Source organism: Salmo trutta, chromosome 12 (assembly GCF_901001165.1).
Source record: "Salmo trutta chromosome 12, fSalTru1.1, whole genome shotgun sequence".
NCBI classification, from domain to species: Eukaryota; Metazoa; Chordata; class Actinopteri; order Salmoniformes; family Salmonidae; genus Salmo; species Salmo trutta.
In genome coordinates, this window is record NC_042968.1 from 25,672,665 (window position 1) to 25,691,093 (window position 18,429).

The window sequence follows — 18,429 nt, forward strand, 5'->3', positions numbered from 1 at the left end:
CCCACCAGTCTTAAGTTTCCCTGATTTCACTCAGCCATTTGTTGTACACACTGATGCGTCACACCAAGGCTTGGGAGCAGTTCTTTATCAAAAGCAAGATGGGAAGCTTAGGGTCATTGCTTATGGCTCTCGAACCTTAACAGCAGCTGAAAAGAACTATCACTAGCACTCGGGCAAGCTACAATTTCTAGCTCTAAAATGGGCAATCACTGATAAGTTCCATGATTATTTGTACTATGCTCCGACGTTCACTGTATACAGCGATAACAACCCGCTCAGCTACATTCTGTCTACTGCAAAACTGAACGCAACCACTTCCAGGTGGGTTGCAGAATTGGCTGATTTCCACTTTACAATAAAGTACAGGCCAGGCAGAGAGAACGGTGATGCAGATGCTTTGTCAAGGATGCCACTGGATGTAGAGTCACTGATGAGAGAATGTTCTGAGGAGCTTCCACCAGACACCATTGCCACCACGATACAAGCAGTTGAGGTACTGAAAGAGACTGTTGTACCTTGGTTACTTTCAGCTGCATCTATGTCAGTATCAGCTGAAGGTGAGACAACCACTGCAACAATCAGCTCAATCCCAAAAGATGGGATAAGAGAAGCACAAAAATCTGATCCGGTCATCCGTCCTGTGCTCAATTTCAAACTGTCTGGTTCCAAACCGCCAGTTAAAGAGCAAAAGGAATCCAGTCCAAAGACAAAATGCCTATTCAGAGAATGGGACAAATTGACAATAGACAGTGATGGCATTCTGTACAGAATCACTACAGCCCGCAAGCAGTTAGTTCTACCAGAGCAGTACAAAGGTAAAGTGATGGAAGAGTTGCACAATAACATGGGACACCAAGGTACTGACCGCACTGTATCACTAGTACGTGACCGCTTCTTCTGGCCATATATGCAATCTGACATCGAGCACTATGTGACTAAAACTTGTAGCTGTGTCAAGCAGAAAAAGCCAGCCCATGAAACAAGAGCACCTCTGACAAACATTGTGACAACACAGCCATTTGAACTGGTATGTATAGACTTCCTTCATCTCGACAGATGCAAAGGGGGATATGAGTACATCCTCGTGATTGATCATTTTACACGTTTCACTCAAGCCTACGCCACCACATCAAAGTCAGGTAAAACTGCTGCAAATCTCATCTTCAATGACTTTGCCCTGAAGTTTGGGTTCCCGTCCCGCATCCACCGTGACCAAGTGGGAGAATTTGAAAATCAGTTGTTCCATCAGTTAAAGAAACTCAGTGGCATGGCGGGGTCCAGAACAACGCCCTACCACCCGATGGGGAACGGTCAAGTGGAACGCATGAACAGAACAGTGTTGCAAATGTTAGACACTGAGACACAAAAGTCAAATTGGAAGGAGTCTCTAAACAAACTGGTTTATGCCTATAACTGCACCCGTTGCGAAGTGACTGGCTATTCACCATTTTATCTTCTGTTTGGGAGATCACCCAGGCTTCCAGTTGATATGCTCTTTGGATTGTGCACAGAGGCAGGTTCCAGTAACCGGCGAGACTACGTGGAGAACTGGAAACGAGGGATGGAAGAAGCATACGCCATTGCAAATGAAAATGCTCAGAAAGTCGCTGAAAGAAGTAAGAAGTACTATGACACTAAAGTTAGGAGTTCAGTGCGACAGCCTGGCGAGCGAGTTCTGATTAAAAATCTGACACCAAGAGGAGGACCAGGCAAACTCCGTAACTATTGGGAAGATACAATTCACACAGTAGTGAGACAAATCGGTTCAGACCTGCCGATTTATGAATTGAGACCAGAAAAGGGTAGGGGACGCTCCAGGGTCCTGCACAGTGTCATGATGTTGCCCTCTTTGAGTACAGGGAGCACAGTTGACCCCCTCCCCCTTGCACCATCCCCCTACCTACCTCTCCCTACCCAGGTCCTGTGAAGGCGGTCGAAAAATTCTAAAGGAGAATGTCCTGCCGCATGGCCCAGTTGAGACAGAGAGGGGTTTCATAGAGAGACAAAGGAAATTCTTCCAACTCACAGAATTGGGGAACCAAACGACATTTATGTTCTGAAGAAGGTATAAAAGATCGGTGAATAATCCAGCTACGAACTGGTCCGCTTGGTACAATTTTGTGAGGCTCATTAGAAACAATATTGCCATATTACCATAATAATGTTTATATAATAGCCTCAGCTATGGGACCTACATCTAAATGGTTGTATACAACGATTTAATAAGATTAAAGCTATTTGGAATATGTTGAGACGCTATGCACTGATGTTAATGGGAGAGAATTGTATTTCTGTTCAAAAGCTTAACTCAGTCATCGGCACACCCCCAGGGACACAGACAGGACCTGGTGTCATGTGACAGGCTGTTCTATGTTCAAGTATAAAACCCCCACCCTGATTTACTTTCTTCAGACCAGGCCTCCACTCCATTACGAGTTGGCCAATAGGTTTGACCATGCATCCCTCTACTGAAGTAACCATACCACGTGGTTAAACTATCGATACCGACAGAATAATAACAAGTCTTTGATATTAATTAATAGTCTGCAGCTAGAAATTCTATCATTGAACGCGAAGACCGACGAAACATCCATTCTATAACAACATTAATGAATGTCGCTTTGAAAGATCCCTTCTAACCGAGAGAGAGAACGCGGCGGGAACTCTCCAACAGAACGACCTTTCCATCGAAGATCACGACGACACACTGAGCGTAAATATATATATTGATTGCAATTGTTTCCGAATGAGTGAGCGTTCATGTGCAAAGGATTAGCATATCAATTATTAATATTTCTCAACTCTGTTGTGCCTTCTCAGCTGCTCCCAACCCCCTTGTTTGTTTAACAAGCCACCATGCCGGTTTAGCCCACTAGGGCACATTACTCTACCAATTCTTTGTGATGATAATTACTGTTTGTATACTTTCTGTGAATTACATTGTTTAGTAAATAAATTATTTTAAGACAGTTGATGTATGGATGATTTAGTAAAGACTGGGTTCGTGCAGATACAACAATTTACGACGTTTGGAATGAGACGGACGCGAGGTAAAATACACCATTTAAACCAGAAGATAAATCGGCCTATACTATAATATATAATGTTATAATATAGGAAAGTTATATTAGGAAAATTATAACTTTAATCTGAATATTTTCCTTGGTGCCCCGATCTCATAGTTAATTACAGTTAAACGATTAATCAGTTAATCGCGTGATAATAATTACAGGGAGTTATTTTGATAAGCATGTCTTCAGTTAATGGTGCCCAAAGACACGACAACAGAAACCTACTCATGTCCTGTGACCACTTATCTTTTGAGACACAACCAGAAATGACCAAAGATGACAAAAGTCAGGAAAAAAGGAGACATCAGCCTGCATCACAGCCTCTAGATTCTGATGAAGACAGCGGGGATGAATATGGCCTTCATCATGAGCCGCTACAGGTTCCCACATCTCCTACAGTACCTGAGGAGAGGAATGCTGAACCAGCGAGAGAGTGGGAACACAGGCCCCCACCAGTGAAACAGACAGTTGCAGTGCCAGTCCCTGAAACGCTACCAGCACAGCCTCTTGTTGAAAAGCGGCTGGAGGAGACAGCAACAGTTAAAGACCTGCCTGCTGAGGAGATGAACTTGCCTGCTGAAAATTTGCCTGATGATCGTCCACCAAGTGCCTTTCCTTCATTAACTGCTGCTGCTGAACCTGTGGAACCAGCCTACCAGCTGCCACAAAGAGAGAGACACCCTCCAAGACGTATCACCTATGATCAGCTTGGTATCCCTTCCTGCTACAGTATCCAGCCACAGGCACAGTTGTTCCCTGTCTACTCTGCACCAGGACTGGTTCCATGGCTGCCATCACTACAGCAATGTTACTTTCAGCCACCTTACATGTATGGGCTTCAGCAAACATGAGGCTACAGAGTTGACATGTTTGACCATGCACTACTGACTGATTTCACAGACTGTCACAAGAGACAATTTGCAGACTATGCATATAGATCATTAAAACTGATGGACTGTTGATCAATAGTATGATAAAAGACTGTTTATGGACTGTTTATACAGCTGGTCAACAGATATGGACTGTGAAAATAACTTGTCAAGGGTCACAGTTCAAATATAACTAACCTCTGCTCAAGTACTACCTTACAGAAGAGGATTTTCTAGGTCCAGTGCATACAGACTGTTGAAGAAGACAGACAATGTTGGTAATGTTGGGACAACATTTATTTTGTCGGGGAGAGTGTGACAGGTTAAAGGAAATACTCATAGCCTGTTATACATTAAAAAGTATTAGTAAGTTCATAGTATGTGAGGATCTTAAAACATCTAAGGTTAAAAAGATCATGCATTCTGTATTAGTTGATAGAGATTGATAACATTCATATAATTGTGTTAAAATCCGTCAAGCGTACAAAGGGTAAGAATTGTAAAAGGAATGTGTAAACGTTATATTGATTACTTTATTTTGTGGTGCCTAATTGAAGGGGAAAAGTGTTAATCTGTGATCTACTAAATGCTCTTAATCTATGAGCCTGAGATCGATTGCTCTGGTCTCCACCCAAGTTCGCGGGAAATCGAGGTCTTTTCCTTATTGCAGTAAAAGTTCTCAGTGAGGAAACAATACGTATCACTCTCGTGATTATTTCTCCCCTTTTTCAGGTATGTTATTGTTTTATCATCAAAGTAATTTAAATGTAATAACTCGCTAACATGTCAAGAGTGTTTAAGGTGTGTCTTAGTAACATCTTGAGGAAGTTAGAGTTACGTTTGCAGAGAGTAATATGAAGCCTACTTGGTTGCAGTGAAGAATAGCATCCTACTGAGAGTAGTTGCCATTTTATGTCGATCGTGAATGAACATGTGCGTTGTTAATAACATATTTTGCGGTGTTGTTTGTATAATGGTTTTTCAAACACTTTATTGCCTGTTGATAAATTGAGTTATGGTTGACAGTTATATTGAAATTAGTATATGTTTCAGTGAATTACAGTGTATACTGTTGTGACTTGAATAAGCCCTGTACCCTACAACACTAGCTCTTTCCTGTAGATCTGTTGTTCTGTAAAATGTGTTACTTTTGTAAAATGATTGCAGTAAAAGTTCTGTGAGGAAACAATACCGTATCACTCTCGTGATTATTTCTCCCCTTTTTCAGGGGCGTAACATGTCCAATCAATCTTGTAACCACTCCCTCTTCAAATTAGGGCTAATTGGAAAAGCTGTTAAAAAGAGAAGATTGTATTATTTCTCTGTACTCCCTGAAGAAGGCAATGCAGCCGAAACGCGTCGGATTTTAAAAAACATTGTTTCTATTGAACATGCCATACTAATAGACATTTTAATCTATTATATGAAAAGTGCCTTGGTCCTCCTTTCTTTTTGATGACCAACTCACCCCTTTTACCAAAGAGCACCTTCTGTCTACCAACATTTACTATTGTGTACCTTAGTAGCGCTTCCCTTCCTCCTCTTTCTACATATTTTTATATTCGTTAGCTGGACAGGCAAACGCTGCTAAGTACTAAACAGTAAATCAATCAAAACTCTTCCTATCCAGGTACCATCTCTGCTGATCACGTCTGCCAATCATGTTCTCTGTACCTAAGATACATAAACACAGCTGGTGACAGCTCAGAGATCTCTGTCCGACAAACTGCTATCAAGTCTTTTTAATATTTGTAACCTATTTAGTTTTAGAAACATGATACCATCAATGTAAAATAACTCCCAACTTTACTTAACCTTAGAAATGTAGCTAGCTAGCTAAAATATGTAGACCTGTTGCTAGTTGGCAGCAGCAAATACTGTAGCTTTATAACTAGCATGTCATTCAAGATCAGGGAGCTTTAGCTATCATTATTCCAAGTAATAATTTAAGACTACAATACTTGTCCCATAGATTTTTGTAAACCTAATAGTCATCAAGGCAGGACTCCCAAAAAATAAATACCACATTATCCCTAGTCTCATAAACCCGACCCTAGTCAAAAGCAGTGACTAGGGTCTGGTTTCAAGGATGGACTCTTGACAGAGGAACTAAGTCACAACTATATCCACTTCAACAACAAAAAACGAATTTGTAGCTAGCAAGATGGAGATCAGATTTTTTATTTTCATGAGTGCATTTCACAAGTGGTTAGTTTGCATCAACAACCGCAACGTTCTGGCATGTCTGCCTCATGATTTGTTGGGAGAGTCCCCAGATATCTTTTCTTCCCTTATAGACGTAGGAAGTTCCGTAGTTCCTCTTGCCAAAAGAGTCCATCATTGAAACCAGACCCTAGTCACTGTGTTGCCTTGGGTTGGGATTTTGAGACTCCAACTAGGCCTATTGACAGGGTTAATGTAATAGGACGCAGAGCACCCTCCCTCTATCCTTACCCTAGTAGCCTAGTCATTGTTATTTTTTATTGACTGTCAGGATGTTAATTTCTAGGTCCTAAACTGCTGTGATGATTTCTTTGATTCATTCATGTCTCCCATGATCTATTCAGTTCTCCTCTCCTGTGTCCTGCTCCCAGAGATCAACCAAGTGCTATTCTCCAAGCATGGGCTCAGCTGATTCACTCACCTGTGAGGAGAACCATCCTACTGCAGTTTGAACTAGCCCTGCCATCACTATTAGACATTGAGACCCCATATGCATTTGTCTGTTGTCTTTTCTTTGTGGGTTTTGTCTTAGTCAGAGTTGAAGAGCACCAACTACAGATACACATGCTTGTTAGGGAATCTCAAATACTCAATTCAATATAGAATCAGTTTGACGAGGTGAAAAACAGAATGTTTTACTATTGTAACATGCAGTGATGAGAACTCCATTGTCCCCGGCATGAACCCAGGCTTTGCCGTAGATGGTAGAGTTCTCGTCTTTGGACTACACAATCTTAAGATTGCATTCCGCTAAGGCACTTCTCTCTCTCTCTACATCGGTGACCAGGGTGGTATCCTTTCGATACACCTATGGGGCCAGGGCACACAAGTGCTCCTAGAGAGAGGATGGCAGCGGGGTGGGTGTACTGAAGCATGTGTTGATGACAGATACTTCAAATGTTGCCTGAGACAACATTGCTATTTGTCTCCATACTCAAATGGTGAAACACTAAATGGGAAGTTCTTTGTTCTAATGTATATGCATGAAAGGTACACTATGGAAAACATGCATCATACTCAGTCATATTTAGTAGTAGAATAATGGATTGGCAAGCATTTGGCACCGTCAACTTTGAAGGTTAGTAGGAAAGTAACCATTTAAACCAATCTATTCACATTCACTGGACATTTAGCATTTGAAACTCAAATATTCATTTCCCAACTGCTTTTTCTATAATCCTGTAGACTCGATCATTCTCCATACCTTATATTAAAATGCATTCAACATTATGCGTGCCGACCATGGTATTGGGCAGCTGCTGACATTTGAGAACTCATCTGGTTTAGAATCAAACTCTGGTCATCTTATTGAAGAGCACATTGTGTACATTTTGCCCAGCTGTTTTTAGAGAAGACTGTATTGCAAGGTATAGTCTGTGTAGGATATGCCATGTTGGCTAATATGCATATGCAGCTGTAGTTTTTAAACCTCCATTCTAGCATACAGTACATGACACACACATTTCTATCTATACTTTTTGGGGTTTATGCAAATTATATGACTGAATGTTTCCTTAACCCTTAGACTCATGGGATTTGGCCTGTATGGATAAGGCTAAATTAAAATGTTTCTTACAGAAGAAATATGGAAAGCATATGCATACTGGATATTATAGGTGAATGCACCAATTTGTAAGTCGCTCTGGATAAGAGCGTCTGCTAAATGACTTAAATGTAAATGTAAATGAAGCAATGAAAAGGGAACAATTTAGAGATTATGGGAAAATATGACTAAAGGTGAGGACACAACAGTTCCCCTGACAAGACTGAATCCAAACATAAAACTTGATTTTATGTGCATTTTAGATTTACAGTACTTTACCACATTTGTTTATAACAAAATCTGAAATACTCTGGATACATTCAGTAACATAAGAATATTATTGGAAAAGTTGGGTTAGGTTGCTAAGTAATTTCAATGAATTTTAATGAGTTAAAGAAGAGTCTTCAACTATAAAGGTTATATTTTGAGCTCTCCTAGCTGTGCCGATTAGGAACTAGAGCAAGCTCACATGTGGTTGTTTTGTTTGTAAAACAGCCCTGTGTCCTCGCCTTTACAGAATTACTGTTGTTCACGCAATCCAAAAAGAGTCCATTATAAATTGCAACCTGGGTCGGGTGGGCATCATTTGAAAGCTTATTGTATTGCCAACATGACTAGCAAAATGATCAAATATGATCTTACAGTGTTGTGTTTATCATAGTCCAAAATGCATACGCGTATGCACAGCAGTGTTCTAGAAAAATTGACCATTGGCTTTCATACTTTGAATTCTCAGTGCACCTCAAGCAATTTCTCTAACTGTCAACACATTCAAATGAAGAGGCCGCATACCAGAGCCGCGTTAGCTGGGAATTGTGGGGAGGGAGGTGCGCGATCAGGCTGTGTGTTTCCAGTGGGTGGTGGTCTCAGAGCAGTGTAGCTATGTCACAAAGGGCACTGGACTATAGCGTCTCAGCATCAGTAGACTATGCTTTACGCTTTCTCAACGCAATTCAGAGAAGCAGATGGTCATTTTGGTGCACATAGAATGGAGTCCTAAGTGCATTTAGATGTGTGAGCCGCTGCAAACTTTCTTCACAATACAACAAATAGTCTTATTCTGTTCAAGACAAGCCAAGGTATAACACCATGTCATCTTCTAACAGTACATCAAACATAGTGATCATAAACAGTGACACTGTATATGACATGAGTTTTATGATATGGAAATGTGAAGTGCACATTTGGACTCGTGGGTGTTTGGCTTGCTTGTATGACATCAAAGCGGTATTTATTATAATCCTCAACGTCTCATCTTTCAAAGTAAATAGAGTCCTTGTAATATACAGCATTTCCCTCACTCAGACAACAAAACATTTGCAAAAGTTGCCCAATCAGTGGGAGGGATGTGGCAAATTCTTGCCGCACGCGGTGCTCAAGACAGAACGGCTGTCAGTCAAAACCCATGCAAAGCTATGAAGTGGAACACCTGAGCTCTGAAGTCATGTATAGCATGTTATTGTACAGCCACTGCGTTCCAATTTAGCCACTTATCAGTGTCCAAATCTGCCATTTTCAACCCGTACAAGTGTAAAGGGATACGCCTGCAGATAGTTACTTGAAATGAGACATAACCATGCCAAAACATGATTCAAAATCTGAATTTACCGACAGATAGCTAATGAAACACTAGCTTCCTGAGCAGGCAAATTTACATGTACAGTAGCTGGCTAGGCTAGTCAGACTAACATTGTGTCACGAAACTCTAACATGCAGGAGGGGTGACGTCAGGCGCAGGAGACCAAGGTACGTGAAAACATGTTTAATAGACACCAGTCCAAAAATGCCTAAATAATAGGCAGGGTACAATACATACAATAATAGGCAAGAGCCCTCAAACTGAGTCGGGACGCAGCCCAGGAAAACTCGTATGCCAAAATATCCAAACGGCAGATGAAAACCCAATCCCCAACCTGTCAAACGTAGACACAAAATAATACCGCACAATCCCCAACCTAAACAGACAGACTAAATACCCCCACTAACGAACTAACTCAACACAGGTGCTAACATAAAACAGACATCACCAAATGAAAAGGAGATCGGTGGCAGCTAGTAGGCCGGCGACGAGCGCCGCCCGAACGGGGAGAGGCGCCACCTTCTGTCGACGTTGTGACACATTGACTAGCTTTCAATAAATTGGCTAAGCGGTCAACGGAGTTACCTCTTCAAACGATCAAGACAATTCACATTGCATGCTGCATATTTCAAGTGCACTCAAAACAGATATTGATCTTATTTCAGTCTTCATCAAACATTTGTGCAATAATTTAAGGTGCCAACACATTTTATAGTCATAAGACTGTTTCACTGTCATATAAAATAAAATAAAAATCAGTTCCTCCCTCGACGGGGATCGATCAACTTCACGCTTTTCGGCCCACCGCCTACTGTAGTGAATCTTAGACTGATAAGCCTAGCCATAGAGAGCTTATTAAATTACCATTACTATTCTAATTCTATGGGCCTAGCCTATTCAGACGTGTCATTAGAGGAAGCCATGAAACAAGAACATTACATTCTTAAACAAGAAAGGCATTATTGCAGGAGGAGCCAATACCCAGCTGCTTGAAACACATAATTATTTCAACCTCATACAAGCAGCAATTAACTTTCTATGACCTGTTCCAGCTAAATATAATTATCTGGCATGAAACCTGCATAGTAGTGTTTTAATGTGTGTGATGTTTAAAAACATTCAAAGCGCTCTGAGCTGAAGTGCACTGATTGAATGGAGTTTGAAGGATTCCTTTTAACAGATTTCTGTCTGCAAATGAAGTCAGATAGCAAATTTGTTTTACTTACAGTGGTGGAAGAAGTACCCAATTGTCATACTTGAGTAAAAGTAAAGATACCTTAATAGGAAATGACTCAAGTAAAGTATTTGGTTTTAAATATACTTAAGTATCAAAAGTAAAAGTATAAATCATTTCAAATTGCTTATATTAAGCAAATCAAACAGCACAATGTTCTTGTTTTTTTATCTACAGTTGAAGTCGGAAGTTTACATGCACCTTAGCCAAATACATGTAAACTCTGTTTTTCACAATTCCTGCCATTTAATCCTAGTAAAAATTCCCTGTCTTAGGTCAGTTAGGATCACCACTTTATTTTAAGAATGTGAAATGTCAAAATAATAGTAGAGAGAATAATTTATTTCAGCTTTTATTTCTTTCATCACATTTCCAGTGGGTCAGAAGTTTACAAACACTCAATTAGTATTTGGTAGCGTTGCCTTTAAATTGTTTAACTTGGGTCAAATGTTTCAGGTAGCCTTCCACAAGCTTCCCACAATATGTTGGGTGAATTTTGGCCCATTCTTCCTGACAGAGCTGGTGTAAGTGAGTCAGGTTTGTAGACCTCCTTGCTTGCACACGCTTTTTCAGTTCTGCCCACAAATGTTCTATGGGATTGAGGTCAGGGCTTTGTGATGGCCACTCCAATACCTTGACTTTGTTGTCCTTAAGCCATTTTGCCACAACTTTGGAAGTATGCTTGGGGTCATTGTTCATTTGGAAGACCCATTTGCGACCAAGCTTTAACTTCCTGACTGATGTCTTGAGATGTTGCTTCAATATATCCACATAATTTTCCTACCTCATGATGCCATCTATTTTGTGAAGTGCACCAGTCCCTCCTGCAGCAAAGCACCCCCACAACATAATGCTGCCACCCCGTGCTTCACGGTTGGGATGGTGTTCTTCAGCTTGCAAGCCCCCCTTTTTCCTCCAAACAATGGTCATTATGGCCAAACAGTTCTATATTTATTTCATCAGACCAGAGAACATTTCTCCAAAAGGTACGATCTTTGTCCCCGTGTGCAGTTGCAAACCGTAGTGTGGCTTTTTTATGGCGGTTTTGGAGCAGTGGCTTCTTCCTTGCTGAGCGGCCTTTCAGGTTATGTCGATATAGGACTGATTTTACTGTGGATATAGATACTTTTGTACCTGTTTCCTCCAGCATCTTCACAAGGTCCTTTGCTGTTGTTCTGGGATTGATTTGCACTTTTTGCACCAAAGTACATGAATCTCTAGGAGACAGAACGCGTCTCCTTCCTGAGCGGAATGACGGCTGCATGGTCCCACGGTGTTTATACTTGCATACTATTGTTTGTACAGATGAAAGTGGTACCTTCAGGCGTTTGGAAATTGCTCCCAAGAATGAACCAAACTTGTGGAGGTCTACAATTTTTTTTCTGAGGTCTTGACTGATTTCTTTGATTTTCCGACAAGGTCATGCAGAGGCACTGAGTTTGAAGGTAGGCCTTGAAATACATCCACAGATACACCTCCAACTGACTCAAATGATGTCAATTAGCCTATCAGAAGCTTCCAAAGCCATGACATCATTTTCTGGAATTTTCCAAGCTGTTTAAAGGCACAGTCAACTTAGTGTATGTAAACTTCTGACCCACTGGAATTGTAAGTGAAATAATCTGTCTGTAAACAATTGTTGAAAAAAATTACTTGTGTCATGCACAAAGTAGATGTCCTAACTTGCCAAAACTATAGTTTGTTAACCTCTCTAGGGTAGGTGGCACCAAATCGTCCCACCTACGTAACAGCCAGTGGAATCCTGTGGCGCGTTATTCAAATACCTTAGAAATGCTATTACTTCAATTTCTCAAACATATGACTATTTTACAGCATTTTAAAGACAAGACTCTCGTTAATCTAACCACACTGTTCGATTTCAAAAAGGCTTTACAACGAAAGCAAAACAGATTATGTCAGCAGAGTACCCAGCCAGAAATAATCAGACACCCATTTTTCAAGCTAGCATATAATGTCACAAAAACCCAGAAGAAAGCTAAATGCAGCACTAACCTTTGATGATCTTCATCAGATGACACACCTAGGACATTATGTTATACAATACATGCATGTTTTGTTCAATCAAGTTCATATTTATATAAAAAAAACAGCTTTTTACATTAGCATGTGACGTTCAGAACTAGCATACCCCCCGCAAACTTCCGGCGAATTTACTAACAATTTACTAAATTACTCACGATAAACGTTCACAAAAAGCATAACAATTATTTTAAGAATTATAGATACAGAACTCCTCTATGCACTCGATATGTCCGATTTTAAAATAGCTTTTTGGTGAAAGCACATTTTGCAATATTCTAAGTAGATAGACCGGCATCACAGGGCTAGCTATTTAGACACCCAGCAAGTATAGCCTTCACCAAACTCCGATTTACTATTAGAAAAGTTTGATTACCTTTGGTGTTCTTCGTCAGAATGCACTCCCAGGACTTCTACTTCAATAACAAATGTTGGTTTGGTCCCAAATAATCCATAGTTATGTTCAAACAGCGGCGTTTTGTTCGTGCGTTCAAGACACTATCCGAATGGTAAATAAGGGTTACGAGCACGGCGCATTTCGTGACAAAAAAAATCTAAATATTCCATTACCGTACTTCGAAGCATGTCAACCGCTGTTTAAAATCAATTTTTATGCCATTTTTCTCGTAAAAAAACTATAATATTCAGACCGGGAATCTGCGTTTAGGTAAATAGACGAAAGAAAATAAAGCACGGGATCGACTCGTGCACGCGCCTAAGCCCATTATCCTCTTATCGGCCACTTGCCAAAAGCGCAAATGTGTTTCAGCCTGGGGCTGGAATGACATCATTCAGCTTTTTCCCGGGCTCTGAGAGCCTATGGGAGCCATTGGAAGTGTCACGTTACAGCAAAGATCCTCAGTCTTCAATAAACAGAGACAAGAAGAACAAGATCTTGTCAGAGAGGGCACTTCCTGCATGAAATCTTCTCAGGTTTTTGCCTGCCATATGAGTTCTGTTATACTCACAGACACCATTCAAACAGTTTTAGAAACTTTAGGGTGTTTTCTATCCAAAGCCAATAATTATATGCATATTCTAGTTACTGGGTAGGAGTAGTAACCAGATTTAATCGGGTACGTTTTTTATCCGGCCGTGTAAATACTGCCCCCTAGCCCTAACAGGTTAATAACCTGTTACGGCTAGGGGTTCCGCTAGCGGAACGTTTCAACAACATCTGGTGAAATTGCAGAGCGCGAAATTCAAAACCAATTTTAGAAATATTGAACTTTCATACAATCACAAGTGCAATACACCAAATTAAAGCTTAACTTCTTATTAATCTAGCCACCGTGTCAGATTTCAAAAAGGCTTTATGGCGAACGCAAACCATGCAATTATCTGAGGACAACACCCCATCAAACAAACACATGACAATCGTATTTCAACCCGCCAGGCTCGACACAAAACTCAGAAATAATGATATAATTCATGCCTTACCTTTGAAGGGCTTCTTCTGTTGGCACTCCAATATGTCCCATAAACATCACAAATGGTCCTTTTGTTCGATTAATTCCGTCGTTATATCTCCAAAATGTCCATTTATTTGGCGTGTTTGATTCAGAAAAACACTGGTTCCAACTCGCCCAACATGACTACAAAATATGTAATAAGTTACCTGTAAACTTTGTCCAAAATTTCAAACAACTTTCCTAATCCAACTTTAGGTATTTTAAAATGTAAATAATCAATCAAATTTAACACGGTATAAACTGCGTTCAATAGCGAATAAAATGAAAGTGGAGCAAGCTTCAGGTCACCTACCCCAAACAAAACAGTCCACTTGGCTATACACCCAGAAAGGAAATGGCTACTTCTTCATTTCTCAAAGGAAAAACATCAACCAATTTCTAAAGACTATTGACATCTAGTGGAAGCCATATGAACTGCAACCAAATGCCTCAGAAATCTAGATTCACATAGAAAACTAATTGAAAACAGTCACCTCAACAACAACAAAAATTCCTGGATGGTTTGTCCTCGGGGTTTCGCTTGCCAAATAAGTTCTGTTATACTCACAGACATAATTTTAACAGTTTTAGAAACTTTAGAGTGTTTTCTATCCATATCTACCCAAGTGTGCCCAATTTGTTAATCATATGCATATCCTAGCTTCTGGGCCTGAGTAGCAGGCAGTTTTACTTTGGGCACGCTTTTCATCCGGACGTGAAAATACCGCCCCCTAGCCCGAAGAGGTTTTAACAAGAAATTTGTGGAGTGGTTGAAAAACGAGTTTTAATGACTCCAGCCTAAGTGTATGTAAACTTCTGACTTCAACTGTACAGATAGCCACGGGCAGGAACACTCCAACACTCAGACATAATTTACAAATGAAGCGTTTGTGTTTAGTGAGTCCACCAGATCAGAGGCAGTAGGGATGTTCTCTTGATAAGTGTGTGAATTGGACCATTTCCATTTTCATGTTCAAAATGTAATGAGTGCTTTTGGGTGTCAGGGAAAATGTATGGATTAAAAAGTACATGATTTTCTTTAGGAATGTAGTGAAGTAAAAGTAGTCAAAAATATAAATAGTTAAGGAGATACCAAAAAAAACTACTTAAGTAGTACTTTAAAGTATTTTTACTTAAATACTTTACACCACTGGCTACTTATCTACAATATAATATGTTGGGGAAATAGTTTTAGGCCTATTAGGTAATTTTTTTCCCCACACACAGTTCACTGATGAAATAGAGCTAACGTTAGCAATAAGCAAGCTAATTTACAGGACTCCTCAAAATAATCATTAACTACTTCAGGGATGGGCTACTCCAGTCCTTAGGGGCCTGACTGGTGTCACACGTTAGTCCCAGCAACTGCTAACACACCTTACTCCAATAATTAACTAAGCATGATTTTCAGTTTAGAATGCAATTAGTTTAATCAGCTCTATTTGCTAGGAAAAAGTGTGACACCGGCACTCCGGCCCCCAAGGACTGGTTGCCCATCCCTGAACTAGATTAACATTAATCTCGAATGAATTCAATTATATGTAGCCACCTCCACAAAACGTAATATATAGCTACATAATTACACATTATTAATGAAGATTACCTAACGTTAGTTATTAGCAAAAAACTGCACAGACTTGTCAAAACAAAACACACTGCTGCTTTAGCGTGTGTTGCCATGGCAACAGCGAGAAGTACGCAAACTACTTACTTTTCATTCAAGCATAGCTAACGCATTTAAATCCTATTAATCTATTAACATGCATTTACCTTTTGTTTGTTTGTTGATGGTAGCGGTGAGATCCGTTATTGTACTCATCCAACGTTACGGTCTCTTTAATAACCAGGAATCAAGTGGCATCGCATTTCCCAAACTTTTCTTGTGTGATGCGAAAGGTGGTGTACTACCGGTACTAAACAGAGACAAAAAAGCGCAATAAAATCTGGTGTCATATCATATTCTCTACCAACAGCAACACTTGATTTGAATGCTCTGCTAAAGGAAATGTATATTTGTATAGAAATACATAATTAATGTATTGCTGTTAAGGTATAGGAATTGTCATACATGTTTTGAATAGTAAACCTATTTCTTTTCACACATTTCATGAAGATAAGAATAAAGTCTATGACTATGGTAAATCAAACTGAATAGCACTATAGTTTACGTATGTAAACGTCACAGGGTGGCCTATCTGCCTACATGGTGATTAGTCCCCATCTAGTGGAGAAAAGGGATATAACAATTATTGGCGTCAATATGTTTATTATTTTGTACCTAATGTTACAATTCCATTTTTGTAAAATTCAAAAATTCATATTTCCAATTATCAGCTTTAGGAGGGAACGGTGTAGTTTAAATGTGATAAATAGTGGTATTTGGACCTACTTGCATTTTTAGACCTACCTAAATGCCAAGTTGGCCGTTTCTGAGGATTATAGCGACATTGTTTTTGACAAAATGCAATCCCTGTTACTGTAGCATGACCACAACTTTTAATTAATCTTAAAAGTAAAGGCAATATCATCAAACAGATTGTAAGTGTAACTAGATTCCAGAGCTCCTTTGAGTCCCCCACTTTAATAGCTTCCACTGTTTGGACATTTTGCCCATTTGTGGACTGTCCATTGTAAACATTAACTATGGTTGCACATTTGAAAGAGTGATGCTTGTATGATATACTTTTGACCACATTTTCTAAATACAACAGAATGGAAAAGACAAAACATTATTGTGATATTAAATTCCTTATTAAGAACTGAGCCAAACTAAAACAGCATTTCAAACTTGGGGATAACATTTTGGACAGACATGCTAAAGACAGACATTTGACAGACATTTAAAGACATTACAAGCTGAGTTAAATCAATGTTTCTGCTCTTTTCAAAGATAACGATCACTAGATGAGATAGCTGATCACATGCAAACAGTACCCTGAAATCCAAGCATAGCAGTTAAGCCTTGCAGGTCTGAGCTGGGTTGTATACACATTATCCTACCAACAGTCGGTTTTAATGAGACTCCAAAGCAATGACTGGTATGCTAATTGTGGGTTGTTTTGCATTTGATTCATATTCAAAGCACTATTCAACATAATTATTGGATGAAAAAAAGCAAGGTGTTTCACCAGAACAAACTATTGGAGCGTAGCTGAATCATTGACTTTAAACCACATAATACAAATGGGACATTATTTAGTTCATTGAATAATTCACACAATACTCATACCCCCAAATAGCTCTTTAATTGCAAGTTGGTCCACACCAGGTATAATCACCCACAGGGTACACACTGGTTGAATCACGTTGAACCAACATGGAATAGACGTTGAATTGACATCTGTGCCCAGTGGGTAATTTTCAACTAGAAACAAGAATTAGAGGGAACGTTTGTTTTTCTGCATAACACAATCACAGACATTTGCTCATACTATCCAAAGTAATACAGCAGCAAACACATTGAATACAGGAAATCAACAGAATATGTACATGCAAAGAAAATAGCTGCACATTCCTTTACTACTATGTAATGAATATACTAGCTGCTTACGTTCATGTCCACGGGAAAGCAATTTTACCCATTGTTACAGCTTAGAATTAGAAACAGCCCATGTAATACTGCCAGGGCAGAAATTCAATAGAGATTTATGTGAAGTAATATGCCATAAGATGTTGTTAGTGAGCCAATTTACCCGTAATTCTCACCTTATTACTGCCCCCTCTGAGAGATGGAATGTACGTTAAGACATTGGTGCACATTCCTTGATGCAAACTCAAATATGTTGTGCTCTTAGGTCCATAAAACAACTTTTGGAAAGTAATTTTCCTTGAAATAGTTTGGAATTAGGAAAGGAACTTAAGCGTTGAAGAATACTCTACTGGCAACATGGGATTTAGAATATCAAGAAGGAAAAATAAAAACGTAAGAAGATCTGAATGGCAAAGTGACTTAAGTGCTACTTAAGTAGTTTTTGGGGTTTCTGTACTTTACTTTACTATTTATATTTTTGACAACTTTTACTTTTACTTCACTACATTCCCAAAGAAAATAATGTACTTTTTATTCCATACATTTTCTCTAATACCTGAAAGTAATCATTACATTTAGACAGGAAAATGATCCAATTCATACACTTATCAAGAGAACATTGCTAGTCATCTCTACTGCCTCTGATCTGGCAGACCACCTAAACACAAATGTCACCTTTGTAAATTAATGAGTGTTGGAGTGTGCCTCTGGCTATCCGTAAATAAAACAATATTTAAAAATTGTGCCATCTGGCATGCATAATATAAGGAATTTGAAATGATTAATACTTTAACTTTTACTTTTGATACTTAAGTATATTTAGAACCAAATACTTTTAGACTTTTACTCAAGTAGTATTTTACTGGGTGACTTTCACTTTTACTTTTCTA

At 39.4% G+C, this 18,429-nt stretch overlaps 1 long non-coding RNA gene across 1 annotated transcript in view; it reads right to left on the bottom strand.

Annotated features, from left to right (window-relative positions):
- The window catches only part of LOC115203246 (uncharacterized), a 30,641-nt gene extending 14,617 nt beyond the window's left edge, over positions 1–16,024 (bottom strand). Inside the window, exon 1 of the long non-coding RNA XR_003880131.1 lies at positions 15,781–16,024. This is a non-coding gene — a long non-coding RNA (uncharacterized LOC115203246). The remainder of the gene's footprint in view (positions 1–15,780) is intronic.
- Between the last annotated feature and the right edge of the window lie 2,405 nt (positions 16,025–18,429).